Source organism: Pteropus medius, unplaced genomic scaffold (assembly GCF_902729225.1).
Source record: "Pteropus medius unplaced genomic scaffold, Ma_sr-lr_union100, whole genome shotgun sequence".
NCBI classification, from domain to species: domain Eukaryota; kingdom Metazoa; phylum Chordata; class Mammalia; order Chiroptera; family Pteropodidae; genus Pteropus; species Pteropus medius.
In genome coordinates, this window is record NW_024344240.1 from 15,978,438 (window position 1) to 15,998,047 (window position 19,610).

The 19,610-nt window shown below is 36.8% G+C and overlaps 1 pseudogene; it reads right to left on the reverse strand.

Moving 5' to 3' along the window:
• Positions 1-17,491: 17,491 nt before the first annotated feature.
• LOC120607274 (L-lactate dehydrogenase A chain-like) lies at positions 17,492-18,818 on the reverse strand (annotated as a pseudogene).
• Positions 18,819-19,610: the final 792 nt, after the last annotated feature.

The following is a 19,610-nucleotide window of genomic DNA, read 5'->3' on the forward strand; positions in this document are numbered from 1 at the left end:
TAGGATATCCAGAATAGATAAATCCATAGAGACAGAACACAAGTTGGTGGTTTCCAAGGGTTGTGGGGGAGGGAGTTTCAGGGAAAGCTGCTTAAGGAGTAATGGGTTGTGCTCAAGTGATGAAAATGTTTTGGAACTAGATAGAGGTAGTGGTTGTACAACATTGTGAATGTACAAAATGTCACCAAATTATTCACTTCGAATTGGTTAATTTTAGATTACACGAATTTCATCTAAATTATTATTTTTTAAATCAGAGCTAATACTATTATCACTTAAATTTTCCTTACATTTGATCTAAGATTGCTGCTGAGAGTATTTTCTTTGTTAGGGAAAGCAATACTGATGATAATTTTTTTAATTTTCCCGGATTAAGTGCCTAGAATTTTATGGCCAACAGATGGCGCTCTAATTTCAGTTGTCACAGGTTCTCTGTCCATCCGTGCAAAGGATTCAGTTTCCACTAATGAAAGAGAATAAACACTGTGTGTGCTTAAACTGTTATATAGTTAGAAAAATTGACTGACGTTTCTTAATTTCTCTTAGAAATTACTTTCACCTTGATCATGAAGTGAATATAAAGCATTGTCTTTGAATACAGAAGTTGCACATGAAAATTCCATGTGTGACCAAAACAGCGAAGATGGATAGAAAAGCAGCAGTTTTACAAGCAGAGAGACCTAGATTCTAATTCAAATCCAACCATTTGATGGCCATGTACCTTTGAGAAAGTTGTGTATTCTCTTTGAATCTCAGTTCTTCTGCAAAATATTGATAATACCTACTTCTGAAGATAATTGTAACAATTAGAAAAAATATATTTGTCAAGTACTTTGCAAAGCTTGTAGTATATAGTAGATATTCAATAAAATTTAGCTAACCTAATTAGTGACAGATAAAATATAAACACACAGATAGGATTTCTCTGCCTCGGGTCATATTTATTTAAGTGCAGTCTATTAATATTACTGATTATATTAAAGTCATAAATTTTTGAACTGCCAGAGTTCTATTGTAAATTCTCAGTTGAAAGTCTTAAATGTTTATACTTTCTCCAAATTAAACATTGAAGCGATGCTATATTGATACAGTAGAAAGTTTATAATATATTTTAAAGTGGAGGAATAAAACACCTCACAAAACAGCATTATAGTATAGCTACAATTTTGTTTAAAAAACTATATAACTGAGGAGATATATGCCAACATGTTAATGTTGGTTATCCCTGGATCATGAAACTATAACTGATTTCAATGTCCTTGATACTTTTCTTCAGTTTTTATATTTTCTATGATGAATATGTATTAATTTCTATTCACAAAAAACCTTTTATCATGTAACGCTATGAAGCTGGGCATATATCAGATATGAATACTGCAAGGCTTCCTCTGTGAACCAGTAGAATTGATAGACTGTTCTCATAGCTCAGACACAGTGCTCTAGGCCCTTCCTCCTACTGAGAATTCTCAATAGGGGAAAAAAAGGAAAAGAAAAGACAAGCCCAGCAGTGCTTCTCTGGGCCAGTTTTTCAGGCCAGCACACAGAAACAGTGTCTATGAGATGTTCAAATAATTGATTGGAAAGCAGAAAGTTCAGTCGGCTTTGTAATTTGGAATGATGTCAAACACCTTCTCAGAATTAAAAAGATATACCAATTTCAAAATTTCTTACTAAACTTATTCATGAGATAAGACTTTTGTATTCATAATAAATTTAAGAATATTTATCCAAAAACTTAAACACACATATACATTTGACTCAGCAACCCTGTTTCTAGGACTCTGGCCTATAGAAGGGTGTGCACATGCACCGAGATTCATGATCAAGGATTATGCAGGGCAGCATTGTTCATAAGAACAAAAATTTCCACTAATAAGGAAATGAGTTTAACATTACGAGACATTCATACTATGGAATGCATGCAGCTGCTAAATAGAATGCTATAAATTTCTAAATATGGACGTGAATGATATCCTACACACAGTAAGTAGGGGGAAAAAGAGTAAGAGAACTATAACAAAAAATAAGATCTCATTTATGTTTTTAAAAATTATACGTATGTATGTGTACATATATATGTTTCTATATATATATTTATGTATATTTATATAGGTAAATGAATAGAAATATTGAAAAGTTCTAGAAAGGTAAACACCTAATTATTTACAATGACTATTAAAAATCTAGGGAAGGTAGGGTTTTTTTTAGCTTTATATTTTCTGAATTGTTTTAATTTGCACACACACACACACACACACACACACACACACACACACACTTCTTTTCATTTATAAACCTAAATTCAATTAAACTCTTGACTGAGAACAAAAAGTCTCCATCTAGTCACATAGACAATAACTAATGGCTCTGATCTGTAAGAGAAACCAATTTATTTGTTTATTCAACAAACATTTATTGAATATTTATAAGGTGGCAAGTCTATGTTAGTAAATATGGCGCAACAATAAAAGTAAGGCACAGTCCCTTTCCTCAAAGAGTTTCCAGGAGGGTAGATATAGACCATCAAGAAAAAAATTCTGAATTTTTCACTCATTCTTTACCGTGAATACTTTTGATAAATTTATTGGAAATAATGATTTGTTGGTGGCCTTGTGGAAAACAGGTAATTATGAATCATTAACAATAAATCAACAATGACCCAAAGAAACACCTTTATTATTTCATGCAAAGCAAGTACCCTATTAAGCTACAGTTCCCTGGGCACATTTCTGATTTCAAATCCCGAAGGTTTAAAGAGTGTATTTCATCCCCACCTGCCAACATACACCAGTTACTTATTCTACCCCTAAGCCCATAATTGAAGCTGGAAATCTCTTTATTATGAAATACAGGAGACAGAAGGAGTGACGCCAGTTATGCCAAGTCTAAATCCAAAATTACCATCTGGGTAAGCCTGTATAATTGCAGCAACAGGAAAGACCACAAGATGGCAAAATGAAGACAGGTCCTGGAGACCACAGTATTCTACTAGGAGCTACAGCAAATGGAATCACCATAGCTGTGCCAGAAAAACTGGGGTGGGCTTCCATAGTTCTGTGCTGGGCTGAGAGCTAAGAACAATTTTGGCACCACTCTTCTGCTTGTCCTCATCTTTTAAGTTAGTAATATATTCAGGAGTTTTCATCATCTAAAGAAAAAAATAAGTTCATCCCTTCTTCCCGCTCCAGACATACATGTATACTCATCAATCATATTTTAATGTTTTACTGATTTAGTGGTAAAATTTTGTAAATTGGGCGAGATCTCAGATTTGAGGATGGGTTGCTTCATTGCACATGGAGGGAGCAGAAGGCAGATGAAAAGAGGTCTAGTGGGACAAAGAAGCACCAATATATGTTGCCATGGAGGAAAGGCCTATTTTATGGTATAAGGCAACCAGGGTTGAGAAATCGTTTTGTGTGTGTGTGGTGGCAGGGGCGGGGAGACTGGTTTTGCAGAAATAGTTTTATGATTATAAAAAAGGAATGCTCATCAAAAAACATTTTAGGAATTATGTGAGGAAGAAAAGGCTACATGTAAAGGCAAAATCATCATTTCCCAGACATAGCATGTAGAAGTGTAAATTGGTGCAGCTGTTCTAGAAACAAACCTGCCAGTATTTAAGCAGATAAAATATCTATATAACCTATGACCCAGCAATTTCATTCTTGGGTGTATATCTCAAATCCTCATAAGAGTATAAGATATATAAGTATGTATACACAAAGACAGCAGCATGGTTTGTAGTACCTGGTGGATGGAGGCAACTTGAGTGTCCATCATTGGCAGAGTAGATAAGAAAATTGTGGCAGACTTACAGGGTTATGCACAAAAAGGCAAATGACCAAATGACACATACATTTGACTTGCTGGAGCAGTGCTGACTGAGGGAATTCTTGGTGGCAGGAGCAACAGGCCTCTGGGACCTCCAGTATTACCCTATCGTGCTCAAGAATACTGCATGGAAATCTGACTTTGGTGGAAGGACCTTAAACCTTGGACTATGATCGAAGCAGCATCATCTTAATTTTGCCTTAGGAAAGCAAAATCCCAACAGTGTATTTTGAGGAAATTAAGTTGTTTCTAAAATAATTTATATAGAAAGTCAAAGGCTCAAGAACAGCCAAAATGCTCTTAAATTTTAAAAAAGTAAGATCTGTTCAATCAGTTATCAAGACTCATTATAAAGGTAGAATAATTAATACTATGTAGTATAGGCACAGAAATAAACTTATGACCAACAGAACAGAATACAGACCAGAAAGAGAGCACACCTAATAAAAGAATGTGGAAATACAGATGGCTGGGACAGAAATGCTATCAAATAAATGATGCTGCACAATTGTGGGCGTCTTTCTCACATCACATAAAAAAGCCAATTTTGGATAAATTTAACCTTAGGCTAAAATTTAGGACAGAGTGCTTTGTATATTGTAACCTACATTAAATCTTAGGTTAAAAATATATTTATTAAAAAATTAATATAAAGGAATTAAAAGAGGAACATAAGATCATATTAGAATAAGGCATATGTTCAAAAAAAAGCAAAACAAGTCATTTCTTAGTCATTTCTTGTGTAAATCGAGTAAATTGTATATTCTTTACAAAACAAATTATCTACAAAATGAAAGAAATTAATATTAGTTCTATGTGTAATAAAGATTTTTTTGAGAACCGAAAGCCACAATAAAATCCCCAGTGTTTTTATGTGCCCAGAATACGCTAAATGTCTTTTTGTATTTTTTCATTTTTTTTTTATCAAGAGCTAAATGTGCTCCGGGGTGTGAATGTGTCGCAATCACTTAGCTTAATGTGTGTGAAGTAAATGCACTCTTTTCTAGAGGGAAAATCTTTTCTAAAGATCATTGTAACATTTACAAAACTGGGCACATTTTTATAAAATTGGACATTTGGAAGTGACCTGCAAAGTTCATCAAATCTCTGCCATGGCTTTAGAATGGCAATCAAAACACTCCAGGGAATTAACTATCTTGAAAGAGATTTCTTAAATGTCTTCTATGAAGAGTCTCTCTGGGAAATCTATGTTTCACACAGTAAATTAAGATCCATCTTCACCTCTTTCCTGCAGGCTAGCAGAAAATAACTAGATTATACTAGAGCTCCTAGAGTAATGGGTCATCAGAACCACTGGTAAAACTGTAAAATATGAATTTCAGGGCCCCATTCTAGACTTTCTGAATTAGGGCCTAGGAATCAGAATGTTTTTGTTTTGTTTTGTTTTATGTTTTTTAATAGCTTCTCCTAGGTATCTTTATTCAGCCACTTTGATTCAGGCAATGGCTTTGGGGAATTACAGATTTTAGGACTAAGGAGTTATTTAATCATGACTCTAAGAAGCCATTGCCAAGAGAAATGTATCTACCCTGGTATCAGGCACTGAAGAAGAAACAAGAAGGTGTTTTAACTTTTGAAGCTTGAATTGCATGAAAGAAGTTTGTGACTCTCCACATTTTCTAATTTTACTTTAATGATATTTATGCTAATATTCTGAATGTTGACCTTTAGATCAGTTCTAAAACCCCTGCAGAGACAGTAGGTTCCCTATTACATGTTCTGGATGTTGGAAAGTGCTAGAAAAAGAGATTATGATGAGGAGGAGAAAGAATAAGTAGGTAGGTGACCATCATTTTGTATTAGAGAGAATTTTCTGAATTTATTAAGACTGACTCCATTCTTTTTGAAAAGGTTATGAGTTCACATCTAAATGATGAACTATCATGCAGTCAAGGCATGCTTGTGAAGAATTTTAATGAGATCAGACTATATGAAAGGTTTTGCATTCTGATCTTTTCTTACTGCATTACGTCATAAGCATTTTCTGTGCAGTTATAATTCTTCACGTATACGTCGGCACACACATGGTATGTATGCACATGCACACATATCCTGTATGTAAATGGATCAAGTATTAGCATATTAGCAATAGATAATTTTAACTACTTTTGTGTTTTTCAACTTTTCTACAAATATACATGTAAATTAAATAATTTTTTTAAATATACGCTTTAGAAAGTTTTATGCTTTTTGCATTTTTCTCAATGTCATTGAAACAAAGAAAGCATACAGTAGTTTATACTTAGAAAAATAAAGTGTGAACATCCAACTAACAGGGAAAGTTTCCAAGAGGAATTAAGAAGGATCGGCCTCCTCATTACTCTCTTTTAGGAACTTTCTAATATTTCTAAAAGGATGCATTACTTTTATAAACAAGGAAGACTATTATAACACCTTTAAAGCATTAAAACTCTGTATTAGAAGGAACTGTTTTACACTGGATATTCTGTTACTAGAGATGCAAAATAAAGCTGCCTTTGCTCTGACTCTGTTATTGTATCTTTTGGTATGGTTCTTACATTTTGCTTTTTCTTTATCATGGACTTCCTCTCTTTAGGCTCTTGACACAATTTTACTAGGGTACAAATCTGTGTCCTACACTCAATATTATACATCCTAACCATACATCCTAACATCAACCCTAACCAGTCAATCTCCTAAGAGCTCTTACTTCAGTATGCCCAAATTCATGCTGAGTGCTACAGGTAAGGCACAGCTGATGGGAAGGTGTTTTTTTTGGGGGGGGACGGGAAGGGGTTGGGGGAAGGTTAATTACCACACCCAAGTGGACCAGATATGGTTTCTTCGTCAACACCACAACCATCAACATCATCTGTTTTGCATAGTGCTACATTCAAGGGCCAAGAATAGTGCCTGGCCATAAGAGGCGCTCAAAAATATTTGTTAAGTGAATGAATGAGTGAATGAACCCCATAGAAATATGAAACTGAAAATAGAGAAACATGTTTTCTTTGCAAAATGTGTTTATGTGATTTCATGCAATGATTCACCTGGCAAGTCAGATTCACTAATAAGAACCACTTCTCACCTGTTTCCATGAAAGCAACTGATATAGATTAAGGTTCGAAGATCTAGTTTTCTGAAGTCCTTCATTTATTTTTTCAGCAAATACTTAAGTGCCTACTCTGGCACTTACCAATTAATTGGGGAGAAAAAGGACACCAGGAAGAAGATGAATAACCATGATAGGCATATAGGGATGTAAGAACAGGCAATCATAGAAATTTCAGCTATTTAGAAGAGAAAGTGATTAGTTGAGGAATAGGAATATTTAGCATAGTTTTCTGTAGGAGATGAAATTAAAATGAGTCTCTCTCTCTCACACACACACAAAATGGTGAGATTCAGACAAGCAGAAAAAAACAATTATGCAGGGGCATGGAATAAGTAAAGATTTAAAATAAGAAATCTGTACGTTCTGTTCAAGCAGTTGTAAGAGAAGTGTAAGGAGAAGAGTTTGGATTTATAGAGAGCAGTGATACTGTGTAGATTTTATTTTATTTTCATTTTGTTTGTGTTGTATAAATATGAAGGATTTTAAACTTATAAAAAAGTACAGAAAGTTATATAACAGACAACTATTTGTGTCTGCTGCAGACTTTAAACAGATGTGAAAGTTTGCCATATGTTTTTGATTCTTGGGCATTTTTAATGACATAATTTTGAATTTGGATTCCATAGGCCTGGCCTGGGCTTTTCAAGCTAGAAGTAGGCAGCAGGTTTAAGGGATAATGCAACACCATGGGATCAACATGAGGTGTTTTCTTGACCTCATGAAATTTTAGACATTGGGGAGGTAGGAAAAACAAAATATAGAAATTTTCCCAGTAAATAATTTTAAACATTTTAACACTCTTGAATACTTATGTATTATAGAGATAAATGAAAGGTTGATGTAAACTTTTAATTAAAATTTTAAAAGATCAAAGAAAAATTTCACCTGCTGCCTCCACCCAAGAGCTACATTCCCAGAATCCATGCCAACTGTGAGCCCCTCTGTCCCCACAAGAATATACATTTTCCTCTCTTTGTTTTAGAAATGCTTCTATGAAGAAAATATAAGACATTCTTTCCCAGGCCATAGGGGTTTGCTGAAGTTTTACCTAATATGGGACTTGATATTCTAAATACTGAAATTATATTGTTTGCAACTTAAATTGACCATCATCAATTAGTCCATTAAGGAAGAATATGCTGAATTCATGGGACCTTCTGGAGTTTTTATCCAAATGCAAATAAAGATTGTCTCCATTGAATAAAATACAAAAGAATGGCAGAAGATAAAAAAGAAATGTGCATTTTTTTATGTTGTCATGAGTCATGTGTGTTCAGTTTATCAGTTGCTTACATGAAATTTCAAGTAAGCAATAGTGATCTCTGGTCTTCTCCCTCCTGTAAGAGGCCTCATCTTTCCAGGACTATGTGGAGGAGAAAGAGAGAAATCTAAGCAAATAGACTGTTTTCTGGGTTTGCTTGCACAAGTGAGCTTGAGTTTCTGACTTCTCCCTGCCCACAATGTCCTCCTGGCCCTTTTGTTAACCATGCAAAATTGATTATATGATGAGAAAATACAGTCACATAATTTATTACTAATGATGTCCTCACCAGAATCAATGGGAAAACAAGAACCCTAGAAGTTATCCGACTCTCATATTTGGCTTTACAGTGATTGTAGTGTATTGCTTAAGATTATAAGATGTGGAGTCTGAGTTCAGAGATCTAGCTTTGCCACTTACTCTGTGCTTCAATATCTCTTTTGTAACTTGGATGTACTTTATCCCTTAGAGGATTGCTATAAGGATTAAATAACTTAATATATTGAATGTATTCAGAACAGTGCTTGACACTATGTGCTTGATTAATGCTCTTTTGGTTATATAGTCATATAAAACCAAGAACCTTTCCCTCCAGTCTATATTTTTTTTTATTTTGAACCCTCTCAGATTCCTGTCCAATACCACCCTGAGGCAATCTCACCGCATTGTCTACTTCCATGCCCAAACTAGGTCTCTATCTCCAAGTCCTTGTAACATGTTGGAGTGGTCCAACGGCCTAGGTAATCTTGTTCGGTGCCCTTGCTGCTCTTTCTTGCAATAACTCTAATAGTAGTAATTGGTTTCCTCCCAAGTATGTAAAACATATGTGGAATATTTATACTTTGAACTATTAACCTTATTCTTCTGTGCATTTTCTCCTAGTCAACACTTGAACAGACACAGGATGTAAATAAATTGTTAACCTCAGAGCCAGATGCAGTTCCCTTTGAAAAGACATTCTTTCAGGACTGCCTTTTTAAATTTTATTTATTTATTTAACTTCTGGGGTGATTCAGTAGAGAGGAGAGAGACAAGGTAGAAGAGCAATTTTAAAAGAACTTGAGAAGTAGCATGGCTTGAATGGATAAGGGAAAAGAGCTGCTGCCACACACTATAAAAGGAACACAGAGGATGGCCTGTTTTAGAACATGGCTCATACTCATTTCTTACAGACCTCCTATCCGGTAACAATCCTGGATACTTATAAGTACATCCTGCCCTTGATAGAGAAGACCAAATATGTGTCATGCTTAAAGGGAAAAGCTGCATCTCACTAAAGATGATACTAAACAGAATTAGTAGAGAATGTTCCTGTGAAAAGGAGACACATATTAAGCTTCTGTGACTAAATTTATATAAGAATGAAAGAGCCTAAAAATTCATCATCTATTACATCTTATAGAAACCTATTTGTATTGAACTAATCTCTGTAAATTTTACCATTGTGCATATTTTGAGGTACAGCACAGTTTTCCCAGAGATTAGATCTTTTTGTTCAAATCTGAACATACTAATTTTATTATATGTTATATGTTGCTATTTTGCTCCCAAACAGAAAGTTCCTACATAGGGCTGAAAGAAACAGAAAAGTCAGGCCTGATGACACAGACTTTGGAATCATCCATATAGAACGAATACTTGAAGCTATGAGAATAAGTGAAATCTTGAAGAGAGTAAAAGAGGAGAAAAGCAGATGATCAAGGACAAAGTCTTAGGAACTGCCAAGTTTACTTGCATAAGAACAAGAAAGAGAGGCTCTCCTAGGAGACAGAGTAATTAACCAAAGATGTAGAGAACAAGAAAGCATTGAAAGGAGGATATCAAATAAGGAGAGATTGGGCAATTGAGTTAATTGTTTGAAGCAAGAAGAAAAATGAGGGCTGAGAAAAAACTTCTAGATTTAACTACTAGGAATTTGCTAGTGATATTCAAAGAAGCAGTTTTAATAAGGTGCTGGCAGCAAATACCTGATTATGAGAAGCTGAGGAGGGTAAGACTGTTCTGTTTCCAGGGAACAATGAGACAGTTCTGGGAATAGATCCATGAACTCTTTTCAAAGATCCTGCCTTCCCCATCTACTAAGCTGCAGGTACTGAGGCCATTCACACGGCATTATTCAGTCCATATTCTCTACTGAGCCAGACTTTACCAGGATACATTGGGATTTCCTGGAGAGGGTTTTGACATTGGGGGGCCATAAAATCAGGTTTCGGAGTGTGTTTGCACTGAGCTATGGCCTCCCTGAATATCTATCTTTTAGCTTTCACTCTGTTACTATGATTGAGCTTTGACTTGGGGATTGGTATTCCCATTTACCTGATGGTATTAAACCTGCCCTGAAACCCAGCACCATCTGTCTGGGAAACTGGCATTCAGACTAACCTTTGCAGCACCTTTGTCAAGGGTCTAGATTCTGTTCCAAGCCCTGGAAGAGGTCATGGTCCAAAAGGGCTGGCTATCTAGAAGAAAGATACTGCCACCCGCCTGACTTTAATTTTTATCATCATTTCCTAGAATTTCTAGAATTGGTCCTACTTAGAGATTAATCATCATTTCTGTTGCATACAATATATTAACATTAAAAAAAATCCTCCTGTCCTCCGCCTACCCGCTCTCGACTAACATGATCTGTCCCCTGTAGTCCTACCACTCTGATAGACTTCAATTCCTTGGCTTGTGTTCCAGATCATCATGTGTGTTTCTGAAGCTCTTCTTTTTCTGGAGATTGTTTGGATACTCTTCTCTGGCTTACAAACGGTTCCTTGCTTCCAAGGCACAAAAAACATGCCCATACAAGCACACACTTGTACACAAACACATAACATCTGAGTTTAAGTGATCCTTTCATTCCCCTGGTTCCCATAGTTTGAGACAGTCTTGGATCTATCAAAAGTACACCATCTGGACCAAATTCCACCATAATCTCCTCTCCCAACATTCCAAGTTGAAAAGAGGGTGTCAGACACAGCCTTAGTTACAATAATAGAAACATACCACCCAGAGGAAGGGAAGCAAGAATCTCACTGTCGTGAGTACCAGGGAAAGAAATAACTTACCAGTGAATTCAACTTTGAGGGCGTTAATTCAACCTTGGTATTAATTCTCACTAAGTTCTAGTAATAATTATTAAATGAGAAATCTGACAAACCCAATGTCTTAATTAGAAATAAATATTACAAATATTCATTCTATAAGATTATTTTTTAATTCCGAAGTCTGATTGAAAAGGGGCTGTGGCAAGACATATTAAAAGAACAATTGAGATCAACTGATCTCTAATAGTCCTTCTAGGTCTTAAAGTTTGAGAGCTCAAAAACATTAAACTCACCCCGTCTCCCTCAGGTCCTAATCACTTTTCACACATTTTTTTATCTCCCACATATATTTATAAAAGAAAAATATATAAAACATTACATCTTCCAAATTCAGGAGGTCTGCATCTAATACTTAGAGTGGCTTCTCCATGACACGGTCTGCATAACACTGACAGCTGTTTATTAAATTCATTCCAATCTCATTTCTGAGAGTCAAACAAGTCTTTCCTCAAATCATGGCTCTGCCATTTACTGATGGTGTGACTTAGGGCAAGTTGTTAAGACTCTCTGAGTCTCAACTTTCTCATTTGTAAAATAAGCACTCCAATGCCCACTGACATTCATTCATCCAACAAGTACTTTCCCGTGGAGAATGACCGAAGGAACTAAGACATATTACTGGAATAAGAAAACAGGTATTGGGTGCACTTTGTGGTCTCTTCAATAAGTAGCAGAAGCATCAACAGGTAGAAATAGTAGGAAGAATGACTCTAGAGCAAGAAAAACTACATACTAGCTGAAGCCACCTTACAGTGAGCAGAATGTTCTTTTCCAGAATATATTCCACAAAGAGCCACTTGACTATAGGTGCGAATTTGTTCTCAAAAGTTTCCTGCACTAGCAAATAAGTTAGAGGGAAAGAAAACCTCCTTCCAACTCCTTCAATTATTGCATAAGATATGAATCCATCCAAAATATATAACTAACTAGTCTGGCCCATTGAGAAATGAGGTTGTTCTAATATTATTTAGAAGTTTCTAGTTCTAGTTTTCCTGCATTGGTCTTCTTTCCTATGGTTTATGCTTCTGCCAGTGGTTCTGAGGATCTCTTTTCTGCAACAGAGAAATATCTTTTGAAAAGCAGTAAATGACTAATGAGATGATGCAAATAATTTATGTGGCAGATTAAATGGGATGAGGACTTAACAATATTAAATCAAATTCCAATCAGGGGTCAAATGCTGGGTGATTTAGAAAAAGAAAACACTTTCAGTAACTGTGTAACTAGTACTTCCATTTTGTTACATATCGTAGTAGGCGGAATGATAGCCCCTCCACCCCCAAAGGTCCACAGAACCCATGAATATGTTACTTTACATAGCAAAAGGGAGCTGCAGATATGATTAAGGTTATGGTCTTTGAATGAGGGCGTAGTCCACATTAGATTGGGATGGGATGGGATCAATCTAATCACATAAATCCATAAAATTAAAGAACTGTTCCTTGCTATGGTCAGAGAGATGCAACAGTACTAGTTTTGGAGACAGAAGAAAGGGACCATAAGCCAAGGAATGCAGGTGGTTTCCAAAGGTTGGAAAAGGCAAATAAATCAGTTTTTCCCTAGATTTTCCAGAAAGGAACACAGCCCTGGCAATGCCTTGATTTTAGCCCAGTGAGACCCGTGTTGCCTTCTGACCATCTGCAACTTAAGGTAATAAATTTCTATTGTTTAAGCCACTAAATTTGTGGTAATTTGTCATAGTAGCAAGAGAAAACTGATGCACATATTGAGATATTTCTTACTTATGCTCTGCTCTCCAGTCCAAGTTCTGCTCAAAGGAACAATACCTTATAAACCCTGTATATAAATGGCTTTTGAATTTTATTAACAATATGTATCATTTGAATAGTATTTTGTCACATAAGATAGGCAGTCCATGGGTCAATATTCCCATTTAATAGATATGGAAACAGAGATTGTGTCGGAAAGTGCCTTGCTCAAGGCTGCAGAGCTGATAAGACAGTGGTTGGGTTGGAATATGAATTCTTGCCTTCTAACTCCTCCAGTTTTTTTCCATGACACCAACATTGTCTCAAACACTATTGCACAATACTCTCATACCACGGTTTGAGGCAGAAAAACACTCTGATGCCTTTACCTTTATTTCATGGATGCAAAAACTCTTGTTGCAGAGGAGTTAAGTGATCAATAGTAAAGCCAGGACAGGAACTTCTCACTTTTGCTTGTACTCCAGTGCTCTTGCTGATTTTCATATCCATCTATAATATATGGTATATACACCCAGGTACAGAATATGCAGGAATTTTTATAAAAGGTGAGAACATAGGGTTTAGATAAAAATAAACTTGATTTATAATAGTAGTGACTTATAACAAGTTACTAATCTCCTTGTCTCAATTTTCTCATTTGCAAAATATAAATAGTAATACTTATGTGACCAAATTGTTGAAGAATTTAATGGCGCTATTGCCCTTAATGAAGCCCCTGGCATATATGCATATGTAGGCATGTCAGTATGTCACATCAATTTTGTGTCCTCCTCATAAACAAATAGAATCTGAATTTTTAATCTGGCAAAAGTTGCTGAATCTCAGCTCCAATCAAATTAATGAATTCAATTTGAAAGAGTTAAGGGGGAAACATTATGTTCCCCTCACTACCGTGGATGAATAAATTTGTAGTGATTGTTTTGCCTTCCTGAGTCCAAAAAAAACCAAACCCAACAAACCAAAAAAAACTCATGTGAATATAAAAATTGTATTTACACTTCCAGAATTCCATTTATTGAGACACACAGAAAAAATAAACTACAACCTCAACGAACTTTCCCAAGAGATACTGCAATCCTGTTAAAACCTGTTCTGTTTGTATGCATCTCATCAAATCACTTGAAATTGAACAGATCGCTCTCAAAATGCTGGACAAATTTATTTTCACAATCGTTTAAAAATATAATAGTGCTTGCAATACCTTTAGAAGGAATTTCTGTGTATCAGCACAAACTTACTCTCTAATATAAAAAATATATAATATTTTATTAAAATTATGTTAATATTATATAAAATATTATATAAAAAGGACAGAATTTTTAAGAAAATGCCTTTATTTAATTGGAAATGAGACTGAATATTGTGTTTTTATTGTAGTATAAAGATCTAATTATTTGGAGTATCCTTTGTATTCCTATAGTGAAGAATTATATTATTTACATCAATTTTGAAGAAAAAAAAATATTTCTTTACCAAAAGATATTCTTCAAAGTCAATGTCATTTCAAATGAGAAGTGGATAAAGTATTTTATGAAGAATCTTCAAAAGCAGCAGTCTCCAGCCTTTTTGGCACCACGGACTAGTGCTCCTATGGGAATCTAATGCCTGATGATCTGAGGTGGAGCTGAGGTGGTGATGTTAGCACTGGGATGCGGCTACAGATGAAGCTTCACTTGCTGGCCTACCGCTCACCTCCTGCTGTGAGGCCCAGTTCCTAATAGGCCAAGGACTGGTCTGCAGTTTGGGTTGGGAGCCCCTGATCAAAGGATTTCTTCTTCTTCCTCCATGATTTTCTCTGTGATTGAAAGTAAAGAGAAATTAGGAATATATGAATTGTTTTATTTCTTTTGGTATATGAATCATAAAATGCAGCTAGTGTTTCCCCACTAAACACTGAGAATAGTCGATTAAAATAGATACACTGATCATATCTACTAAGCACTTATCAAGTCCTTATATCGTTATGACATATATTGTTACATCTTCACAAGTAGATTTTTAAAAAGCTCAAAAAGCTACTTGAGTGAAATAAACCTAACATAAAATCAAGAACTCTCAGAGTTAGACAGAAGCTTTGGCCCTCATAGACTTCTCTACCTGAGCATCCTAAAAGCTATTTTAATTCGTTATGCTCCAAAGTGAACTCAACACCCCCCTCCACCTCTTCCCAACCTACTACTCTTCTGTTTTTTTCCAATTCTGAATCGTTGCAGCTCCACTTCTTCATCCTGGTTCTGAGCCTGAGATTCGGTGTTTTCTCTTGCTCCTCTCTCCTCACAATCAGCAAATCAGTACATTCTGAAAAGTCATGCACTGAATATCCCTTAACTCCAGACATACATCACCTCCCAAGTCCAGGCATGCAACTTCTGTCACCTGGATACTAGAAATGATTTTCCAACCAATCTCCTGCTCTGCTCTCACTTCCTTCTTTCTTATTGACATCTAGTTTCTTAAATATCATTCATGAGACTCCCCTGCTTAAAATTGTTCCATTGCACCCCACTCTCCAGAGGATGAAGGCCGCATTCCTTAGCATGTTATAAAATACGCTTCTTGCTCAGATCCTCAACAGAAACCTTATTTTTTGCTAGTTGTCCATAAGTGCCCTGCATTTGGCCATTTTGAACCCTTGATGTTTGCCTCAGATCTGACAGACTGCCCACAGCTCTGCACCTTTACATCTACTATCCTTACCAACTGAATGAGCTCCCTCAAACTATCTGTCGATAAAATGCTGCTTGTCCTTTAAAGGGCTCTCTTCAGATGTCCTTCCCTAAGAAGTTTCCTCTGTGCCCAGGTAGGTACTCTTTTCTCTCTTTGTACTGCATCCATTAGATATGTTGTAACTTCCTCTGTCTGTCTCTCTCATTAGATAGATGATAAACTCCTTAAGGACTTCGTGTTCATCATAGGGTGTGGCATATTGTTAAAAATTTGATAATTGCCTTCTGTGCGAATGAATGAATCTAGGCTAACATTTTCCCTTGTCAAATGAGATAATTTAGCTCCAGAGTGGTTATGCAACTTGTCTAAGGTCACATAGCTGAATAATAGAAGGGACAATAAAGATGGAAGCCAGATGCTTCCAGATAGCAGCCTAATAATTACTCTATGCATCTAGTCACTTTCATATCTGACACAATCATCTCCTACAGCAACATCTTTCCATGAGTTTCTATCTGTATTAGACTTTTATTTTAGAGCTTGGTTTGCTCCAAAATAAAACCAATACCTTGATTTTCCGTTGAGGGATCACTTGTCATGTATTCCCAATGCTGTAGTGAGAATGGAGAAGGGTTCATACTCTGACTTCAGGAGAAGTCATGTGACCCAGGGATGCCCAATGAGAGAGCTGTGTTCCCTCAGGGGAATCAGACAAGGAGTGTCAGCTCCAGGCTTGATAGAACTATTGAACAGGAGAAGCTCACTTTCTTCTGGGCTTATGAAGCTAAAGTGAGAGATGAGGCTCTTTGAGAACAAAATCAAGAGAGAAGAAACAGAGCTAAGAGATTTCAAAGGACTTTGTTTTAACACCTCCAGCCCGTGAGGAATGGCTTTGTAATTCTTCAACTTGGCTAAGCTGGACTACATCTTCCAGAATCTCCTTTGCTATATAATTCTGGTTAGAGTGCAACACAAAAGACATTCTGCATGGGATTCAGAAGGTAAAAGTGAAGGCAGCCATATTGTTTTTACTACTGAAAGGGTCAGGCAGAGGCACCAGATACTACTGCAGCACAAACACATTGTCACTCATCTATGGACTTGCCTTTGTTTTTGTGGAGCAGCAGCCAGGTTTACATCTCCTCCATCTTCCTTCAAATTCTCTTACAGCATCACCGACTTCTGGAGCACGTGTATATTTAGCTTCATGACAAAGAGCACCAGCTTCCCTCTGTGGGACCCCAACAGGAGTCTGATGTGGTCTGGAGGTAGTGAAAGACTGACATGGGTTCTAGTCCATCCTCATAGATATCAGCTCATGTTCACTGTGTCACTTTGTCTTTGTCTTTCTCACTTTACATCCAGCTTCCCTACCTGACAGCTAGCCCTGAGGTCTTCAAACTTCAGCATCAGAAATGAAAACAACGGTCTTATAGAATCTGGCTAGCCAGCCTCTACAATCACATAGATCAAATTCTTGTAACAAATCCCTTAGTGTGTGTGTGTGTGTTTGTGTGTGTGCACATTTTTTATACTGTTCAAGATTTAGCTGATGTTTCAGTTGCAATGACACTTGAATAGTTTGCTGCATTATTTATACGTAGACTTGTCTTTCTACATTAGATGGCAATGTACACTACTCTGATACATATAGTACACAAAATAAGACCCTTTAGAATAGTTATGCACAAGAAATACAGTATTGGATTTATACATTGGATCCCAGGATGTGATCTATTGGAGAAAAAAAAAAAAGTTGGACTAGGTATGGTGGATGAAGGAATGGAAGTTACATAACATAGAGTAAACGCACATCTAGTTTGAAGGGTAACTGTAGCATGTGCAACATTGGAAGTGGTGGTGCCTTTGTGGAGGTGAAACTATTTCACACTAACCAGTTTAGGATTATACAAGATAAGTAACATCCGGTATGAGGATATAGCTGCAGGGTATTATGAATCATTCCTATTTCTAACTTTAGGAAATTGATAATTTTCCTAGGCTGTCTTAATATTACTGGTTTAGTCCCAGATCAGATAAGAAGGACAATATGCACAACCTCTGACTAAATCCTGTTGTAGTCTAGATAGTGAAGTGATGCGATTTTAGAAGACTTTAAAACTTCAGCTCTTTTTCGATCTCCCAAAATGTATCTGTACTCTTCTTCAAATGAGCCTTTTCCTTAGGTGTCCTAGTCACCTTCACAACATCTGGGATTCCATTCTGTCCCAAGATGCAAGGAATGCTAAGGAAGACATCGTTCATTTCACAGAGACCCTTAATCATGGTAGAAATTGGGTGAGCCCACCCAAGATTCTTCATTATACTTTCTGCCAAACTTACCACAAATAGGCCAATGGCCTAGGATGTGCAGTATTTCAGTTTGATCACTCATAAGCACTATCCACCACCTGTTTGTGAACTTCTTTCCACTTTTCCTTATCTGCATCAGTGCCTAAATCAGAGTGAAGATTCTTTAGGGAGACACGAGCAACATTCACTCCACTCTATACAGGCACGCTAGAGTCTCCATGCTCCCCAAGGACCCACCCATGACAGCTTAATAGGTGAACTCCCAAGCTTTTCCCCGCAACCTCCCACAGAACCAGGCTAAATCCAATTTGCAACCACTTCTAATAACATGGTTTTTGTGAAAGCTACTTATCTTCCAAGCCACATAGGTCAAATATTCACTGGATTGGGAACAGTAAGCAAATTGCAGTTGGGGCTGTATTTTATAACATTAGGAACAATGAATTTAAAGATGTTAGTATTATGCTGGACCAAATTAAGATGATTTTCCCCCTTTTGTTGATGTGCCTCAGCTGTGATAATAACTAGTTTGGAGTTTGCCATCACATTATAGTCTTTGCCAGAGAAAATTTTGGGTGTTCTAAGAACAAGGCTGCCATGTCAGAAATCCATCATCTTTCCCTTCATTTTGCCTTCCATGACCTCAACGAGAGCAAGTTCATCTGCCACATTTTTCATTAAGATACTGATGGTCACAGCCATGCCAACAGCACCAGCCCCAATGACTGTAATCTCATTCTGGGGGCTTTGTTATTCTTTGAGAAGATTCAGAATCAGCTGAATTGCCAGTTGAGAGTTGCTGCACTGTATTTAGAACCAAAAGGAATTGGGAGTGCATGACAGGCAGGCAGTCAGGCCTAGGTGGCACACAGTGTTGGATGTGGACTTGGTGGCAGCTGTTTTGGTACCATGCTTCTGATTAATTGAACTTTTCTCTGTTTGAATGCTAACTGATATGGAGTACTATCCCTGGATTGTGCCATTATATAGATCAATACATTCTCTTTAATGTTTAAGTCAGTGTGAATTTGGTTTCCATCACTTGCCCCTAAAAAAGACTAAAATGTAGAATTATCATATCTTGACTAAACAACTTGATATCCCGAGGACAGAATCTGCCTTACTCATCTTTAAATCTCCAGCATTCAGCAAACTTCCAGGTCCGTGGCAGGCACTTGACAAAATATGTGTTGAATGAACCCACAACAAATGGCTACAGAATAAAAATGCTCTCCTGGGAACCTAGAATTAAAAGCTCACACAACGTAAATCATATGGAAGATGAAAAGCAAGATGAGAGGGCACTTCAGGCCTCTGGACAAAGCCATGAAGATCCTGGGTCTGAGGAGCAGCTGAGTCTTCCACCTGGCAGCCGGGGGGGTGGGGGGGGTGTGGGCCACACATGTTAGACATCTCATGTTCACTACTAGTACAACAGGTGTTCTGGGGCCCGCCAGCCCTCGCACGGAAATGAGCTTCCTGTCACTCCTGACCAGGATTTGCTACGTGTGCATAACAGAAGTGGCGCAGGAAGATATTTTTTAAATAAAAAAAATTGAAAGCATATCAGGTTCCTAGAAAAGGAAGCTTCTAAGAAAGGTGATTTCACAGTA